This window comes from Manis pentadactyla, chromosome 8 (assembly GCF_030020395.1).
Source record: "Manis pentadactyla isolate mManPen7 chromosome 8, mManPen7.hap1, whole genome shotgun sequence".
NCBI classification, from domain to species: Eukaryota; Metazoa; Chordata; class Mammalia; order Pholidota; family Manidae; genus Manis; species Manis pentadactyla.
In genome coordinates, this window is record NC_080026.1 from 124812800 (window position 1) to 124829811 (window position 17012).

Below are 17012 nucleotides of genomic sequence, written 5' to 3' on the forward strand. Positions count from 1 at the left end.
CCAGGGGAACTGGTGGATCTGAAGATTGATTTGTATCTGCTGCCTCCTGGGGCTCCCAATCAGCTACTTGGCCCCAGAACCACCGGTCTGAGTGCTGCAATGCACACCAGGGGCCAGGAAGAATGCGGCACAAATGTCGCTAGTGAGAGCAGCCTCGCTGTCTGGATGTCTTCTGGTTTGTGCATTTTCCCCCAAATCACCATCACATATACAAAAAGGGTGACGGGGGACCTTTGTGACCACTGACCACAGAATGGGTTCTGTCTCGGAGATCTGGCGGTGGTGGCACTTTGATGTAACTGTGGCTTACTTTTTCTCCCAGCCATATGACCCACCTGAGATGCTTTCATCCAGGTCTGCTGAGAGCATGAAAACAACACTGTAGCAGCCAACAGGGAACCCACCGAGCAGCTGATTGAGCTTCACTCATTTCTCCAAAGCAGCAGCAAGTCTCAAAGGATGCTGACTTTTCCATCTGACTTTCAGAAATGGAGTGGAACTTGGGGTGGGTGGTAGGGAGAGTAGATTTAAATAAATATACATCATCTCTCCTCCAATCTACAATCCTAAGGTCCACAGCATCTTGCTGATCATTACAGTGTTATGGGGAATGGCAGTCTTTCTGATGGCAAGTCGTAAATGAAAATGAGAAAAGCAAATGGGGTCCCTTTGCCTTGCACAGCATTCACTTTGTGCCCTAACACGGATTCTGGCCCCATAAGCCCCCAAAAGCTTGCCTGAGTTTTGCCTACTGTGAACTCCCGCGGCATCCACCGTCTGTGTCTTTCATCTTGTACGGAACATTTGCTGACTCTAAAAATAATAATAATAATAACCTTCCTAGGTATCCTTTCAATTTTTCTCAACTCTCCATAGGGCCCTGGAAGGCAGATTTCCTGCCTGTTGTCTCTCCAGCATCAAGTCCAGGGCCCTCCCTATAGAATGTCTCAAAATAATTTAATGACGTAGAAAATCATATACATATGGATATACGGCCCACCCCAAGAGAGGAAAAGTATCCTTCAGCAGGAAATGCGAAGGACAGCAGTTTGATTTGGAAAACACTTGCTGATACCTTCTTGGGGTCATGGCTAAACTTGACAGTAATGAAGTAGCTTCTAATTTCAGAGGCAAATACCATTGTGTTGGGCACTCAGCCATCTTCAATGTAAACCGTAGGCATTGATACAGGGAATGGAGAAAATCTGAGAAGCCACAGACATTGGGCCTTTAAAAGTACAGCCTAACTATGGGTTGTGGAGAGAGAAAGGTGGTATGCTGGGGCCAGCTATTATATATCAGGAAAACTGCAGGACTTTTGAGAGCCAGGTGTTAAATCATCGGTAACCTGAAACTGGCTGTGGTGAGAGTACTTACACCATGGAAATCAACAAATGCTGCAAATCAGGCCCCCCCAAACCCCATCCCACCCAGGACAGCTGGTTTACCAGGACACTACTGGTAGCATCTGACCATCTGCAGACAGGCAAGTATAATTTTTGAGCAAAGTTTTCAAGCTGTGACCTCAACTGGCCTTACTGCACAAAGTCCAGTCTCTGCCAACAGCAGCCGATGGTCCCAGGAGCAAACGCTGGATGTTACCTGTAGCTGAGAATCTTTGGTCATTTCTGGGTCTTGTCAGCCACATCTGCCCACCTGACACCACTTATAATCACAGCTTTTCTCTACAAAGGACTACAGTATGCACATGTATACAGTATGCATTTTGAATTTGTAAGTTTCTTCATTATGTCTCCTGAGAGCACTGTATACGAAGTGGCTCTACCTTCGTCCCCACGGGGGGTCCCCCACTGTGAAGGCAGCAGAACAATCCCTCCAGATGGCCGGAGTCTCCATGCATGGCACCTCCTGCTGGGATTTTTGTTGCCTTTATTTGCCCTTCTCTATCTATCACCTTTCCCTGGTTGACCTTATCTAGTCTCCTGGCATTAAATACTGTTCTACGCTGATAGCATCCAGCTCCAGCTACGATTTCTTCCAAGCTACGGACTCATCCAACCTCCTCCTTGACATCTCCACTAGGATGTTCACGGGTGTCTCAAACCTTTCAAAAGGTTAAGTTGGCTCTTGTCATTCCTTTGCTTCCAATGTTTTCTCATCTTATACCAAATACAAATCCATAAAATAGTCTCATTGCCACCCCCAACCCATCACTTCCCAGTCCTCTCTCACTGCTCCCCCACCACTCCGCCCCACCGTGCTGGTCTCTTTGCTGTTGTTCAGACACAGCAGGTAGGCTGACCTTACAAGAACTTGCTGTACCACCTACCTGGGAAGTTCTTTCACCAGATGTCCTCACTGCTCCCTCCCTCACCTCCTCCAAGTCTTTACCAAAGGCCACTGGTTAAAGAGGCCTTCCTTGGCCACCTTATTTTAAATTACAACCTCTCTTCACACTCCCTACTCCCTCCCTTGTCCTCTACGTCCTATCACCTCTTAACATACTTCTTCTTACTAACTTTCCTGATTATTGCTTTTCCCTCCCACTAGAATGTAAGTTCCCTGAGGGCAAGGATTTTAGTCCAGGGTGTTCACTATGGTACTCCTAAGAATTAGGACAGTGCCCAGCGCATAGTGGGGGCTCAGCAAATAGCTGTTTAATGAAGAAATGAAAATCTCGGCTCCTGACCTCAAACCTGCTCCTCTTCCAGTCTTCATTTCTGCTAGTGGGCCCACCATTTCACATGGCAGCTCAGGACGAACCCCTAAACTACCCTTATTTCTACATCCAACCCATTTCAGAGAGCTTAAACACTTCTACTTCCCAAATATATCTTGAATTTGACCACTTGCCACCACTTTTCAATCACCATAGTACAAGCTACTCTCATCCCAAGTGGACAACTGCAGTCACTTCCTTCCAAGCCCACCCTCTCCCATACCCCCCCATGCCCACCCCTCCACACACACACACACATCTCCAGAGTGAGCCTGTGAAAATGTCAGAGAGAACACATGACTCCCTGCTGAAACCTCCCAAGGGCTTCTCAGTACCTTTAAAATAAAATCTATGCCACTTGTCCTGGCCACTGCTGACTTCTCCAGACTCATCTCGGACACTCCCAATTGTTCTCCTTCCTCCAAAAGTAGGGGTTAAGTGTCTGCCCAGTGATGGGGCTGTTCAAAGTGTTTGGGACACATCATGGAACAAAATGGAAAAATATTTATGCTCTATTCTACTGATGGGAAACAAAAGCAAGCATTAAATGTGGTACCAATCAGTGATATCATAAACAGGAGGTGATGAGTGCAACGGAAAATAAAAGAGAAATTAGAGAGGAATTGCAAGTGTTGAGTTGGGGCCAGCAAGGGTGGGCTGCACTCTGAAATAGGCCTGCACTGAGGAGGCAGGACATGAGCAAACATGAGGATGGTGAGCCGCCCTGGTCCTCTCACTGCTCTGAAAACAAACCAGGCTGGGCTTGTACTGTGTCAACTCTAAGGTAGACCTCCACTTCTTGGAACCCCCTCCATGCAGAGTTACAGGCTGGCATGGACCACAAGAGTGCACGAGATTTGGAAGGTGGAAACAAAGCTGCAGCATGATTCTTGTTTTGCTAGGAAGGTCAGTGAAGGGCAACCGCCTGCTCATATTGATGCTTATCTGCTGGCCCGTTTTGTGGGACAGCAGCTGAGCCAGAGCACCTTCAGTCCCCACAGGATCTTTCCCTTCAGCAACTCCAGTTCCCAGTGAGGTGCACAGTCAGCCCTATGACGAAGGGCACAGAGGTCACAGTCTTGAAGGTGTAGAGGGACAGTCAGGTTCTGGCTCATCCTTGCAGCTCCTAGCATGTCCTCCTACCCTCCCTTCACACCCGTTTTGCATTCTCAAGTGCCTGCTCTGCTGACTTCAGATGGAGTATGAGAGGCAGAAACAACAGCCTCACGTCTAGTCATTAATCAGCTCCCCCATTTCTGTGAGGCCAAATCTCTAAATAATGAATTAAATAAAGAATAAGTTGTTACAGAATTTATTATAGGGACAGTATATTTTTATTATGCTTGTTATAGACATAATGGCTGGCTCCTTATTTAATCTATATTCCTATGTCACCACCTTATAAAAAAAATCTTACCTAAATATCTAAAATAGAAGTTTCTGCAGTCATTCCATATCATCTCATCTGTTTTATAATTTTATTGTGTAGATTATTTTCTAAAGTTATATTTTTTTATTCATTTGATTGCTTGTTTACCAGAGCCTACCCCATTCACAGTTCTATCTCCAGTGCCTAGAATATGGACTACATATCATAAGAATTAAAAAAGAAAATGATTGAATACATGTACTTGATGTCTTTTATCTTGGATGTCAACAGATTTTTGAATACCAAAATTAGCTAAAACGGTGTCAAACTACAGGTGTTTTGAATGCAAATCTCACAAGGGCTTAATGGGAAAGCTCGGCATTTATTCATAAAGCCTGTAAATGAAAAGACAAAGCATTTTATTGATTACATTAGTCCAAATTACTTCTGTGAGAAATTCTAAAGCATAACCAAACCAAAAACAAACTTTTAATGTACCAACACTTCATTTCACAATAAAAGTCCCCTATCTCTCTTTGAACTAAATATTGAAATAGTTTCAAGATAATGTCTTTTATTAGTAAATTACACCCAAACCTAAGGGGTCTGAGTAAGAGAAAAAGTTTGGTACTTCCTCTCTAGCACTGTTCAGCTAAATGTTTTTTCCTAGCAAGAAAATATTGAAGTAGGTGACTTTTAAAATTATATAAAACAAGACAATCCTTTAAAACAAATGTCTAAGTTTTACATTTTAACCATTTCAAACTAAAGATACTTCTGAGTCAAAACTTCTTTTGCCAATTCTAAATGGAATGGTGGTCCCAATTTTTGCCAAGTAACCCATTTTCACTGCCATTAATTATTCCTTCTAGACATTAGACCTGATGTTTGCTCATCTTATTCTTTCCTTCATAGCCTCTCCTTTCAGCATCCTACCTATTCCTGCACCAGAAGCTCCATTCAAAAGAACTCGGGTGCTTTCTTACTGTGGCCAATCCTGGTGTTCATTTCCTTCCTAAAGGTATTTGCTTGTTCATTCATGCAGTGGACCGATATGTATTGATCACTATGTTCCAGAGGCTGTTTTTGTTTCAAGGTCATTGTCTTGGAGGAGTTCCTTCCTTTTCTGGCCCATAAATGTTACAGCATTGACCAGAAGCAGTAAGTCTATCCCTTCTTTGTTTTCCCAAACATTCTCCAGGAGACCATTTGGGGTGTAACACTTCCGGCTGCTATTCCTACAATTCTCCCACTGATTCCTATTTGTCCTTGGTTAAGTGCTCTTCCTTCCCATTTCTGTTCCTGCCCTTTCAAAGTCTGACAGCATCACAGGATTTCCTGTGCAGCCTCTCATTTTACTAGCTCCCTTCCCTTTTCTCCTGCAGGACGGTCACATGCAATTGCAGATTCAGAGTGACATTTCTGAGAGCGTCCCAAACCTGTTGACAGCATTCATTTCAAAGTATCTGACCATGACATCTGGCCTATCTTTCCTCCAATCTTTGGGAAATCTGCTTCCTTCAAGTGTAGATTGAATGTTTTAACTGCAAAACTTTCTCCGTCCTTGACTATCATAAGCTCAAAAACGGATTTTGGATTCAAGCAGCCATTAGCAGTATCACTTCCCAGGTCACTGAATTTGCTTATACCTAAGTTTCCTAATCTGTACAAAAGAGGCTTCTATAAATATTTCATTTTCCAAAGATGGCCATACCAATAAACATATATGTGTACCCCATCCCATTTGCTTTCCTTACAACACGATATAGACATACCCTCACTGGGCAACCTCTAAGATAAAGCCATAAAAGGCAACACAGCCGCTGCCTGGTCCTCTCTTAGGATGTACACCTTGGGAATAGAGTTAACTAGCAAGTAAAAATACAGGACACCCAGTTAAATTTTAAGAAAAACAACAAATAATACTTGAGTGTAAGTATGTCCCAATATTGCATGGGATATACTTATACTAGAAAGTTGTTTGTTGTCTCTTTGAAACTTAAATTTTAACTGAGTCTCCTGTATTTTTGGGGGAATCCCACTTTGGAGCCCGGATCCACCATGTAAGAAGTCTGGCTACCCTGAAGCTACAAACTCGTCCAGGCCCTCAGTGTTAGGGTGTTCCCAGCCCAGGCATCAGACATGATCAGGATGATCCTGGCCCAGCTGCATGCACAGACCCCAAGCCAGAGCCTCTAGATAAATGCAGCCTACTCTCAGAACCAGAAGGGATGATAATAGTAAATGATTCTTATTGTTTTAAGTCACTAAGTTTGAGGATAATTTGTTACATAGCAAAAACTAGTATCACCCACTTCATAGACTTTTTGTGTTGTTAGAAGATGATAATATATAGTAAGGCACCCAGCATAGAACCTGGAATAAATATAATTCTGCCCCCATTCCCCCTAGCCCACACACAAAATCATTTATACACATGCATGACACCTCATGGTCTCTTCCTCAAGATCAGTTTCATTTCCACAAAACTAATTTCTCATTATTGGCTAGAACCAGATCTTGAGGGTGTCAGCTGTTTCTCCAAAATGTTTTCTCAAACCTCTGAGAGATTAAGCTGATAGAAAAGCAAGAATTGCCAGACTCTGTTTTAGGTGAGTCCCCATTGCATAACGGGGAGCGCTGAAGTCCCCTTACTGTTCGCTCTTACGGCCCTACGCCGATGCTGTGATCAGCTCTGGGACTCTCTTTTTGTCTATCTATAATATGGTCCCACCAAAACCACTTCTGTTCTTCTCTCCCTTTGTCTTTACACAGACTCTGGTATTCTTCCACCTACACACTAGTGAATTTCCATGAAGATGTTCACAGATTACTTGTATGTCTGCTTGTTTTCATGTTCGGCTCCTGCTGCGTGCTGACGCCATTATTTCGTGCTTGTAACAATTCCTGATGATTTAGTCCCCCCAGTGCCCCACAGATGCTACCAACCCCCTGCCACTTCAGTCAAGCCAGTGAGTAAGTCATACCTTTTCCTCCTCTTAGTGTATGTTTAGACCTGCTGATTATCACTCACAGTAGAGACATAAGATCATATGGTAGGCTGAATATAGGTCCCCATCTGCCTAAAGATGTCCACATACTAGTCCTTGGATTTTTTTAGTGTGTTAGCCTCTCATGTACCTTACATGACAAAAGAGACTGTTGCAAGTCTAAGTTAAGGATCTTGAGATGGAGAGAGTATACTGAATATCCAAGTGCACCCAAAGTAATCAGAAGGGTCCTTATGAAAGGGAGGCTGGAGAATCAGAGAGACATGAAGGTGTGTTGATGGGAGCAGAGGTGGGCATGACGTGAGGCCATGAGCCAAGGAGTGCAGCTGCCTCTAGAAGCTGGCAGGCAGGGATACGGCTTCACCTTTAGAACCTCCAGAAGAAATGCAGTTCTGCCAACACCTCGGCTTTAGCTCACTGAGACTGCTGTTGGACTTCTGACCTCCAGAGCCCTAAGATAACACATTTGTGTTGTTTCAAGCCACTAAGTTGGTGGTAATTTGTTGCATCAACAGGAAACTAACAGAGACATCCATGAGTCTCATGAAGTTACCTTTGGGGGAAGGGGAATTTTCCAGTCCTGTTTAACCAGAAAGATCACTCACCTGTTATCAGTGTATTTGTTTATAATTATGACCTCACTTCCTTTCCTAAAAAGTTTGAGATGGCACGTTAAGAAACAGATTCTCTATTTTTATTTGACCTAAATGAGCTATAGTTTGAGAGAAAAATAAAGTGTGACAACTTATGTGTGAGGATGGAATATGTTTAGAAAGAGGAAAAGAGAATTCAAGGCCACTGTGTCTGCATTCAGGACTAAATCTGCCTCTGGCTTATAGTGAGAAAGAAACAAGACACTCACTGTGATCCAGACTGCTAGCTTTCGCCAGACCAGCTTCTCTTCTTCCCGGGCTTTAGCTAGACAGCATTTCCCAGACCATCTTGCAATGGGCATGGCCTCTGACTACAGACTAGCCAACGGAATGTGAAGAGTTGATGGGTGCCACATCCAAGCTTCCCTGCCCCGAACTCCCTCTACGTGTTATTCTGTTCTTTACCCTTCCATTGGCTCGATGCAAATAAGCATGACATCCTTGAAGCCATAGGAGGGATATACAGTAGACAGTTTCACTTTCCATCGTGTCAGTTACTGGTGGTCAACTGTGGTCCAGAGCACAACTGTGATCCTCCCTCTGATGTACAGTCAGAAGGTCAATAGTAGCTTAATAATATGTACAATGCCTACATCATTCACCTCACTTCATCTCATGTAGGCATTTTATCATCTCACATCACCATAAAAAGAAGGGTAAGTAGAGAACAATAAGATATTTTGAAATAAGAGAGAGACCACATTCACATAATTTGTATTATAGTACAATTGTTCTATTTTACTATTAATCATGGTTGCTAATCTCTTACTGTGCCTAGTTTATAAATTAAACTTTATCATAGGTATGTGTGCATAGGAAAAATCATAGTTTATATAGGGTTTGGTACTATCCTCAGTTTCAGGCATCCACCGGGGGTCTTGGGACGTATCCCCTGTGGATAACAGGAGGACTGCTGTACCGCAAAACGGAGGAAGCCTGGTTCACTGCTTCTCTGACTGCAGGAATCACAACCGTTCAGGAACATCTATTTCAGACTTCATGTGAGTGAGAAATCAACTCCTACTGTGTGGAACAACCACACATCTTGGGGTTGTTTACCACAGCAGCTAGCGTTATTTTGATGTAACATACAAGGCAAACACTAAGTATTTTGAGGAAGCAGAGCCTGTCTGGCAGACAGGCACACCACAGGATCCATGCCACTATAAGAAGCTGATTAGGGCTTATGTTTCAGTACAGATGTCGCACGTTTTGTAAACATGCCTTGAAGAATGGCTCTTCATAGGTTTTCCCGGCTCAACCCAATTACAGCTACTGCTGATGCAAGAAACTCTTCTCTTGATGCATTATTTAGCTTGTATTAACAAAACAGCACGGTCTTACTATTTTCACTGTGGTCTAAATCTGAATGAAGAAATCACTTAGTAGCCTTTGACTATGTCAAAACATAGTTCCCTGGATACAACCATTTAAACATTGTTCAGTGTCCAAGAGAAACACCATCCTACGAGGGCACACTTGTCTTGACCTAAGATTAGGGTCACCAACTGTCCTAGTTTGCCCAAGACTGAGGGGATTCCTGGCATGTGGGACTTTTAGTTTTAAAACCAGGCATTCCAGGCAAACTGGGAAGAGTTGGTTACCCCATAGGACACTATTCTGCTAGAAGCAAGTCTACACATACAGTAGAAATCCAGAAGAGAACAAAGAAAAGGCTCTTTTTAATTCCTTCTACCAGGAAATGATATGTTCCTTTAGGGTACCACTGAGTGGGAAACTCCTAGAGTCTCTGATTCATCCAATGGTTATGCCCACACCCTTGCAAAGGGCTGGTGATGAAGTTAATACTAGTAGACCTTGTGTCCTCACCTCTTGCATTGTTTTGCACAGCACAGCAGGCTACTAATGCTAAATGCTGGGAAAGCAATCCTGAAGCAGAATGGTAATGCTATAGCGGGAAGGTGGGTGCCCATGGCAGCATGGAGGGACTCTAACAGGAGGTACAGCTGGGTGGGGGATGGAAAGTGGAGGGGGCAAGCACAGTGCCATACGGTGCAGCCATCTGTTCTGCCCTGGGGTTCCCCATCACCCTGCTAACTCAGCAACACTCGCCATTAGGTGGTCCCATATTCTGGGTCCTGGGATGTTGAGCTTTAATTTGTCTGTGGTTCCCATTCCACAGAGCTGCCCTCCACCCCCACCTCAGGGGCTTTGAGACTCATGTTCTTGACCCTGTCAGTGTTTGCTATGCCTCTGTCACCATTGTGGTCATGTCCCATATTCCCTACACTATTATTTACCACAGATTTTTCTTTATATTGCCTCATTTTTTAAACTCAAATAATTCTGTTTTAAAAGGAAGTTGCATAACAAGCGAGACTCTAAAACCATGTGCTTAAACAGATTAGCTTATTGCCATTATCCTGGTCTCAAATATCATTAAGTTTGGTTGTTTTTGATCCTTATATAAAGCATACAGGAAGTATTCTTTTGTGTTCTACTTTTTTTCTTCAGTGTAGTTATGGTGAATTCATTTGAAAGGCTTTATAACTTTCTGTATACCTTTATAACTTTCTGTATAACTTTCTGTATACCTTGGTGTCTGTATACCTTCATATATTCACGCATTCTACTTTTGATTGACATTTGGGTTGTTTCCTTTTTGGGACTTGTGCATATAGCAGAGAATGAAATACGGGAGTCTCATTATGTGCATATGCAGCATTAATAGATAATATCAGAAAGTTGATAAAGTGCTTGCACCAATTATAGTCATTCCTGTAATATACGAAAAGGTGTGGTCCATTTCCCCATCAGCACTTGCGCTGGCTACCTTTTCAACTGTAAAAATACCTCCGGGTCTGTAGTGTACTGCGCTGTGGTTTTAACTTGCATTGGCCTGGTAAGTTATGTAGTTTATCTCCCTTGCCTATGCTTATTGATCATTTGGGTATTTTCTCTTATCAAGGAAATGTTCCTGCCTTTGCTGCTGTTTTATTGTGTAGTCTCCTTTTTAATATTAATTTCTAAGAATTCTTTATATATTAGATGTGAGTTCTTTGTCAGATATATGTACTGAGAATTTTTCTTTCACTACGTGGCTTCCCTTTTTACTATATTAATGGGTCTCTTCATGGACAGAAGTACTAATGTTAATGTGATACATACATATGTATATATATACACACACACACATAAAAAATATATACATAAAAAAAGGAAGTTGCATATCACCAACATATACAGAAAACCAGTATCTTTTGACAGAACTGCAAAAATCATTAAAAAACTAAGCAAAATGAAAGCAAAGCAGTGTTATTCAATTCCTGCTTGATGTAATTTCAGGTGGAGTCTTTCTCCTTAGTTAAGGGAAAGGGAATTGGAATAGAAAATTTCTCCTGCTCTGAGATTCACTGTTATTTAACCCTGTTTTGCACCACTGAAAATCATCTCACAATCACTGGATAATTAAATTTCATTTCCAATTAATTATCTCAAGTGGTCCCTGATAGCCTGGCATCCCCACGCCTCCCCTCCCTAGTGAGAGTATTCTCCCACTGAACAATACTCCCAAACCTTCTCCTCTCTGCTCTCTCCACTCCAGAGTTCTCAGCTGCTGATCTTGCCTCACATGTATTTCACAACTCTCTCTTCTCATTTATCTATATTAGTGAACAAGGCACTTCTATCTCTACTCCTAAAGGAAACCTCCCTTTTCATCTGTTTTCAACTACCTCCCCCTTTCTCTGCTCTTTCGCACAAACTTCTCAAAGGAATTGTCCACACATACCCACTGGGTCCACCTTCCTTTCCCTCCTTAACCCATCATAATCCAAGGTTTGCTCTGATACCCCCGTCACTCCGCTCAAATCGCACTCGTCAGACCTCCAGCTTCTCCCCCCCTCCCTCTCAAGGCATTCTTCTTCCTTGGCTTTTGTGCCACCCACGTTCCTGACCTGCCTTTTACCCTGTGTCTGCCTCTTCCGAGTTTCCTCTGCAAGGCCCTCTTCCTCCATCCAAAGTCTCAGTGTCTGCCAAGGCTTGGCCTTGAGCCCCCATCTCTCCTCCCTCCGCACTCTCTGGAGCAGACTTAGTGCTCCCCAGCTGTGTCACTCAGGCAGTAAACGCCTGAAATTCCCTCTCCAGCCAGAGTGACACCTTTGAGCTCCCTGGTATGCACAGATGCCCCTCTGCTACACCCACTTGGATGTCTTCCAAGCATCTTAGACTTCCTATATCTGAAAGGAACTTGGGATTTTCCCTCTTCCCTAGTCTTCCTCATTTTGCTGAAGGGCACCACCAGCCACTGAACAGCCTGAACTAGAAACCTAGAAGTAAAGCTTGATTCTCTCTCTGCACAATCACCCCCCTAGTCCAAGCCACCATCATTTCTTCTCTGGATTGTTGTAATGGCCCTATATTTCCAATACTCCAGAGCTATCTTCTTCAAATATATCATATCACTTCCTCCCTTAAAAACCATCCATGGCTTCCCATTGAACACAGAATTAAACCCAAACATCTTACCACCAAGCCCTATGAGATCCACCTTGCCCAGCTCTCTCCAATCCCATCAAATGTCTCTTTCCTACTACAGTTGGTTTTCAATAACTGAGTGACTTTGAGTGAATGAATGAGTGAATGAATGAAATGAATGAATGAATAAAATGCCAAGACTACAGGAAAGTAAACCTTGACTCTAGGTTTTCAGATTAAAAGTTTTCAGATGAATTAAAGGCTTTTATAGGGAAAAATACATATACAAACAAGTAATCCTAGAACTACAACTAAACAAGTGAAAATTGTTTAAAATTTCTTCAAAGGTAAAGGGTTTATACACATACCCATTCCTGAAAATTGCAGAACTCCTTGTTTGAAAACGTGTTCACATTGATCTAAGGAGGGATGTCACCTGTTTTTAAGTTAACTGGTTCACAAACACACACACAAAACTGAAAACGCTGTCAATCTTCCTAGGAAGGAAAAATGAGAGGGACCCATGCCCATAAAGAGAAATCTGTTTCTCATAAAAAGCTAGAAAATAATCATGCACTCCATTTTTTAGGCATAGGCATGGTGATCAGGTGGTCCAAGATCTTTTTATAAGAAGCTCAGGGTCTCTACCTCACTTTGTCTCTTCCTTCAGAGTTGCTATTACAATAAGCAAGATAATCTGCAAGATGTCATATTATGTTATTTTGAAGAGAAGTACCAGATACATAAATCCAAATCAAATAGAAAACTCTGGTACTAAGTAATGAAACACTTGTATGTCCTCGGTGTGTCTGAATCAATTGCCTTAATAGGATAAACTACAGTTATAATGAGAATTTTCAGGATTATCTGCTTGAGCTTATAAATAAATGTAAGCTGGATAAACTATTAAAAGAAAATTTAATGCCATAATTATAAGCTACTATTACTCAAAAGGTTAAACATAGACTTACATATGACCTAGCAATTCCACTCCTAGGTATATACTAAGGGAACCGAAAACATATCTCTATACAAAGATTTGTATGCAAATGTGCAGAGCAGCATTATTCATAATAGGCAAAAAGTGGAAATGACCCCCATGTCCATTAACTGATCGTGAATAAATAAAAGGTGGTATATCATACAATGGAATATCATTTGACATAAAAAGAAGTGAAGTACTAGTTTTTTATATATTTTGGTTATTAGCCCTTTATCAGATATATTATGATAGGGGAGAAGGGTGGAGAGATGGGAGAAATTGGTGAAGGGGTAAAAGAGATACAAAATACAAATTACAAAATAAATTAGTCACAGTACAGCATAGGGAATATAGCCAATGATATAATATCTTGGGATAGTGACAGAGGATAACTGCACTTACATGATAATCATTTAGCAGTATATATAATTGTAGAATCACTATGTTGTACCTCTGAGACCAATATAACACTGTATATCAACCATATTCCAATAAAAAAAAGTAAAAAAAAAAAAAAGAAATGAAGTATTGATAAAGGCTACAACACAGGTGAACCTTGAAAATATTATGCCAAGTGCAGGAAGTCAACCACAAAGGACTACATATTATATTATTTCTATTTATATGAAATGTTCAGAAATTAAATTTGTGGTTGCTTAAGGCTACAGGTTATGGGGTCAGGGAATCTAGGCAGTGATAGCTAAGGGATATAGGGGTTCTTTTGAGGGTGTTGAAAATGTTCCATAATTGCCTGTGGTGATGGCTGCACAACTGTGAATATACTAAAAGCCATTTTAAATGGTGAAAATTGCATGATATGTGAATTATATGTCAAAGAAATTGTTAAAAGCAATAATTACATGCTACTTTTCCTAAAATTATTTTTTCTTCCCATTTTTAAAAGAGGGTTCAGCTTGTTAAATTAAAATCAATAAATCAATGCTGTTGTGTTAAATACCATCATAAGTGTTTAAATCTTTTTTTAAGACATGAAAATCAATTAGCAAAAGTTGACTAAACCGGTGGGTTACTTTCCTAAGACTTTTATTTATGTATTCATTTGTAATTACCTACCTTGGCCAGCCTCTAGGATGGACTTAACATTAGTCAAGGAATTTGCCATTTCAAGCCTGGACATTTTCTAGGCCTTTGTCCATGGCCCTATGTCTCCAGTATTGGAAATATCCCCAGCCATGCCCTGCAGAAAGCAGAGCACTTCTTGGTAGAGGAATTTCAGTCTCTCCCCACTAGGTATCATTTTGTTTTACGTTTTAAAATATTTAGACTTATTCCCTACTTATGAATAAAATATCACTTCAATTACATTTATTTTCTTGCTTTAGAAGTGTTCAGTCTCCATAGCAAATGGTCTTGATCTCATACTTGCTTCTTGTCATCCACTCGCTGTAGCTAAAGTCTCAGGCATGGTCTGACCTTGACCCCAAGACAATGACAGCCCGATCATGTTGTTAGTTTAATGTCATGCCAGAGCTGTGACCAACAATAGCCATAACTGTGTCCAAACAAGTCTTAATATTCAACAATGTCAAACAAAACTCTCAAGGGTGCATTGTGCTGGTGAAACTGAGTTTGATGACATTGGCTGCTCTTTCTAGCAAGCGTTCTAAATTCTTTTCTATTTTGAAGTTTTGCTCTTTTAAGCAGCTCTGCAGGAGTAATGCTATATTTCAATCTTGTGGAGTTTCTGTTTTCAAAGGAGATAATCATTTCAATGGCCTGGTTGCTTCCATTTTGGTTAAGGATTTGTTTCCAAAGTCTTCAAAGAATATAGTACTTTTGCCTAGACATGGTGGCTTTTTAAAGAATGCCAAAGAGCACACTGCCCTTACTCAAAACAACAAACAAAACAAAAAAATATTCTTCAGAGTCATTGAAAGCAGTAGTTCACTTCATAGTTATAGATTTTAATAACTTTGAATCAAATTGTTATTTCACAATTCCACATTGACGCATGTTGTACAAAAGACACACAAATCATATTAAATACTCTAAATATTCCAAAAGAAAAGATGGTTATGCCAATGACAGAGCTTATATTTATGAAACACAAATGTAACAATTCCCACAGAATCTTAAGTACTGTGCTAATCAAGAAAATGGCAGTAAGAAGTGGTATAAAATTCCATTTGCATTGAATGGCTGACTTAAATTTCCTTTTATAATGATTCCTGTGATGCTGACACCAGGAAGTATGTCACTAGCTTTGGTTTTGTTTGTAGTTTAATTATTCCGTACAATAGCAAGCTGGGAACGCATTTTATTGGGGAAGAAGAATAATCTCTCTTTCCGCAGAACTCAAACCAAGATGGATTCAAAGTCCCCCAAGATAACTGTTCTGTAGATAATAAACAAGCACTGGAATTCCAAGCATGAACCACTCATCCTTTTTAAGTAAGCAGTCAGGAGCTTTAAAGCACTGGAAGATGGGGGCCACTGTGGGTCCTGCAGGAGAAGGCAGGTCTGTGCAACTTCGAGGGAGGTGCACTGGACAGGGAGTGAGAACTTCAGAAGCAGAAACAGTGTCCATACAACAGTGAGAAATTAAAATCAGACACAAATTACAGCAAAAAAAAGCAGGTGGCTGTGTTTCCACCTCCAATCACTGAAACACACACACAAAAAAAACAAGTGAGGCACCAAGTTGACATCTCCAGGAGGAGTAGTGGGCTGCAAACCTCAGCTCAGCTATGCTTTTAACATGACAAATGCAGACCCAGACAGAGGGTCAAGGGCCTCTGGGCCTTTAAAATTGTCCTGGAGCCCAAACTAACCCATTTCATTTTCTTTAAAAAAAGATAAATAACATTTAATTTTCCTTAATGTAAAAATAACTTATGCCTTATAGAAAAAAAAAGTATAATGAAAAATATCAAATTACCTATAATCTTTCTGCCCTGAAATAATCACTGTTAACATTTTAATGTTTTTCCTTAAAACAGTTTTCTATACAGACATGGTCATAACAAACTTAGAATCATGAATATCCAGTTTTGTAACCTGCTTTTCCACGTGACATTATATGGTGAGCTCTTTCTCATATCCTTAGAAACATGATGTATTTAGTGGCTGCATAATATTCTATCATGTAGCTATGTCATAATTAACTACGTCCCTACCTTAGACATTTAGATTGTTTTCAACTTTCCATTATTACAAATAGTCCCATGATGACTGTTCTTCCTAACATATTTCTAACAATTTAGGAGGGAATCTGTGATCCCTGTGAGTAGAATTACTAAAATGGAAGAAAAATTATGGCACTACATAACTAGGAAGAATTTTCAAAAGAGCATGTTCATCAAAGATTCAGACTCAGCGCTACTGAATAAGCACAAAATCCTCCTTCATTTGCTCACCATTTGGGGACTTGGCTCCAGTTGGTCTTGAAAAACACTTTGGTTGCAACACAGGTCAGTCGACACCTAGCTCCTCTTATCAGGTTGCCAACTCTCATCTATAGGCAATAGCCCAGACCTTCCTGATGAGGAAACTTCAAGGGGCATTTGCCAGATGCTCAGTGAGCCTGACAAAATGATGAAGGAGGGAAGTAGTCTTCTCTCCACTGCCCTTTGTTTGTTTGTTTGTTTTCATTATGACAAAACATACATAAAATTTACCATTTTAACCATTTTTAAGTGTACAGTCTAGTGACATTAAATGCATTCATATTGTTGTACAACCATTACCACCGTCCATCTCCAGAACATTTTCAGCTTGCAAAACTGAAATTCTGTATGCATTAAACAGTGTCCCAACCCCCCACCCCAGCCTTGGCAACCACCACCTTACTTTCTGTCTTTAAGAATTTGATTACTTTAGGTACCTCACGTAAGTGGAACCATGTATATCCTTTTGTGTC

The 17012-nt window shown here is 41.0% G+C and overlaps 1 long non-coding RNA gene across 1 annotated transcript in view; it reads right to left on the reverse strand.

The window, feature by feature from the left end:
* Positions 1-1446: 1446 nt before the first annotated feature.
* Positions 1447-17012, reverse strand: part of LOC130684658 (uncharacterized) — a 47150-nt gene continuing 31584 nt past the window's right edge. The window contains exon 3 of the long non-coding RNA XR_008999027.1: positions 1447-3730. This is a non-coding gene — a long non-coding RNA (uncharacterized LOC130684658). The remainder of the gene's footprint in view (positions 3731-17012) is intronic.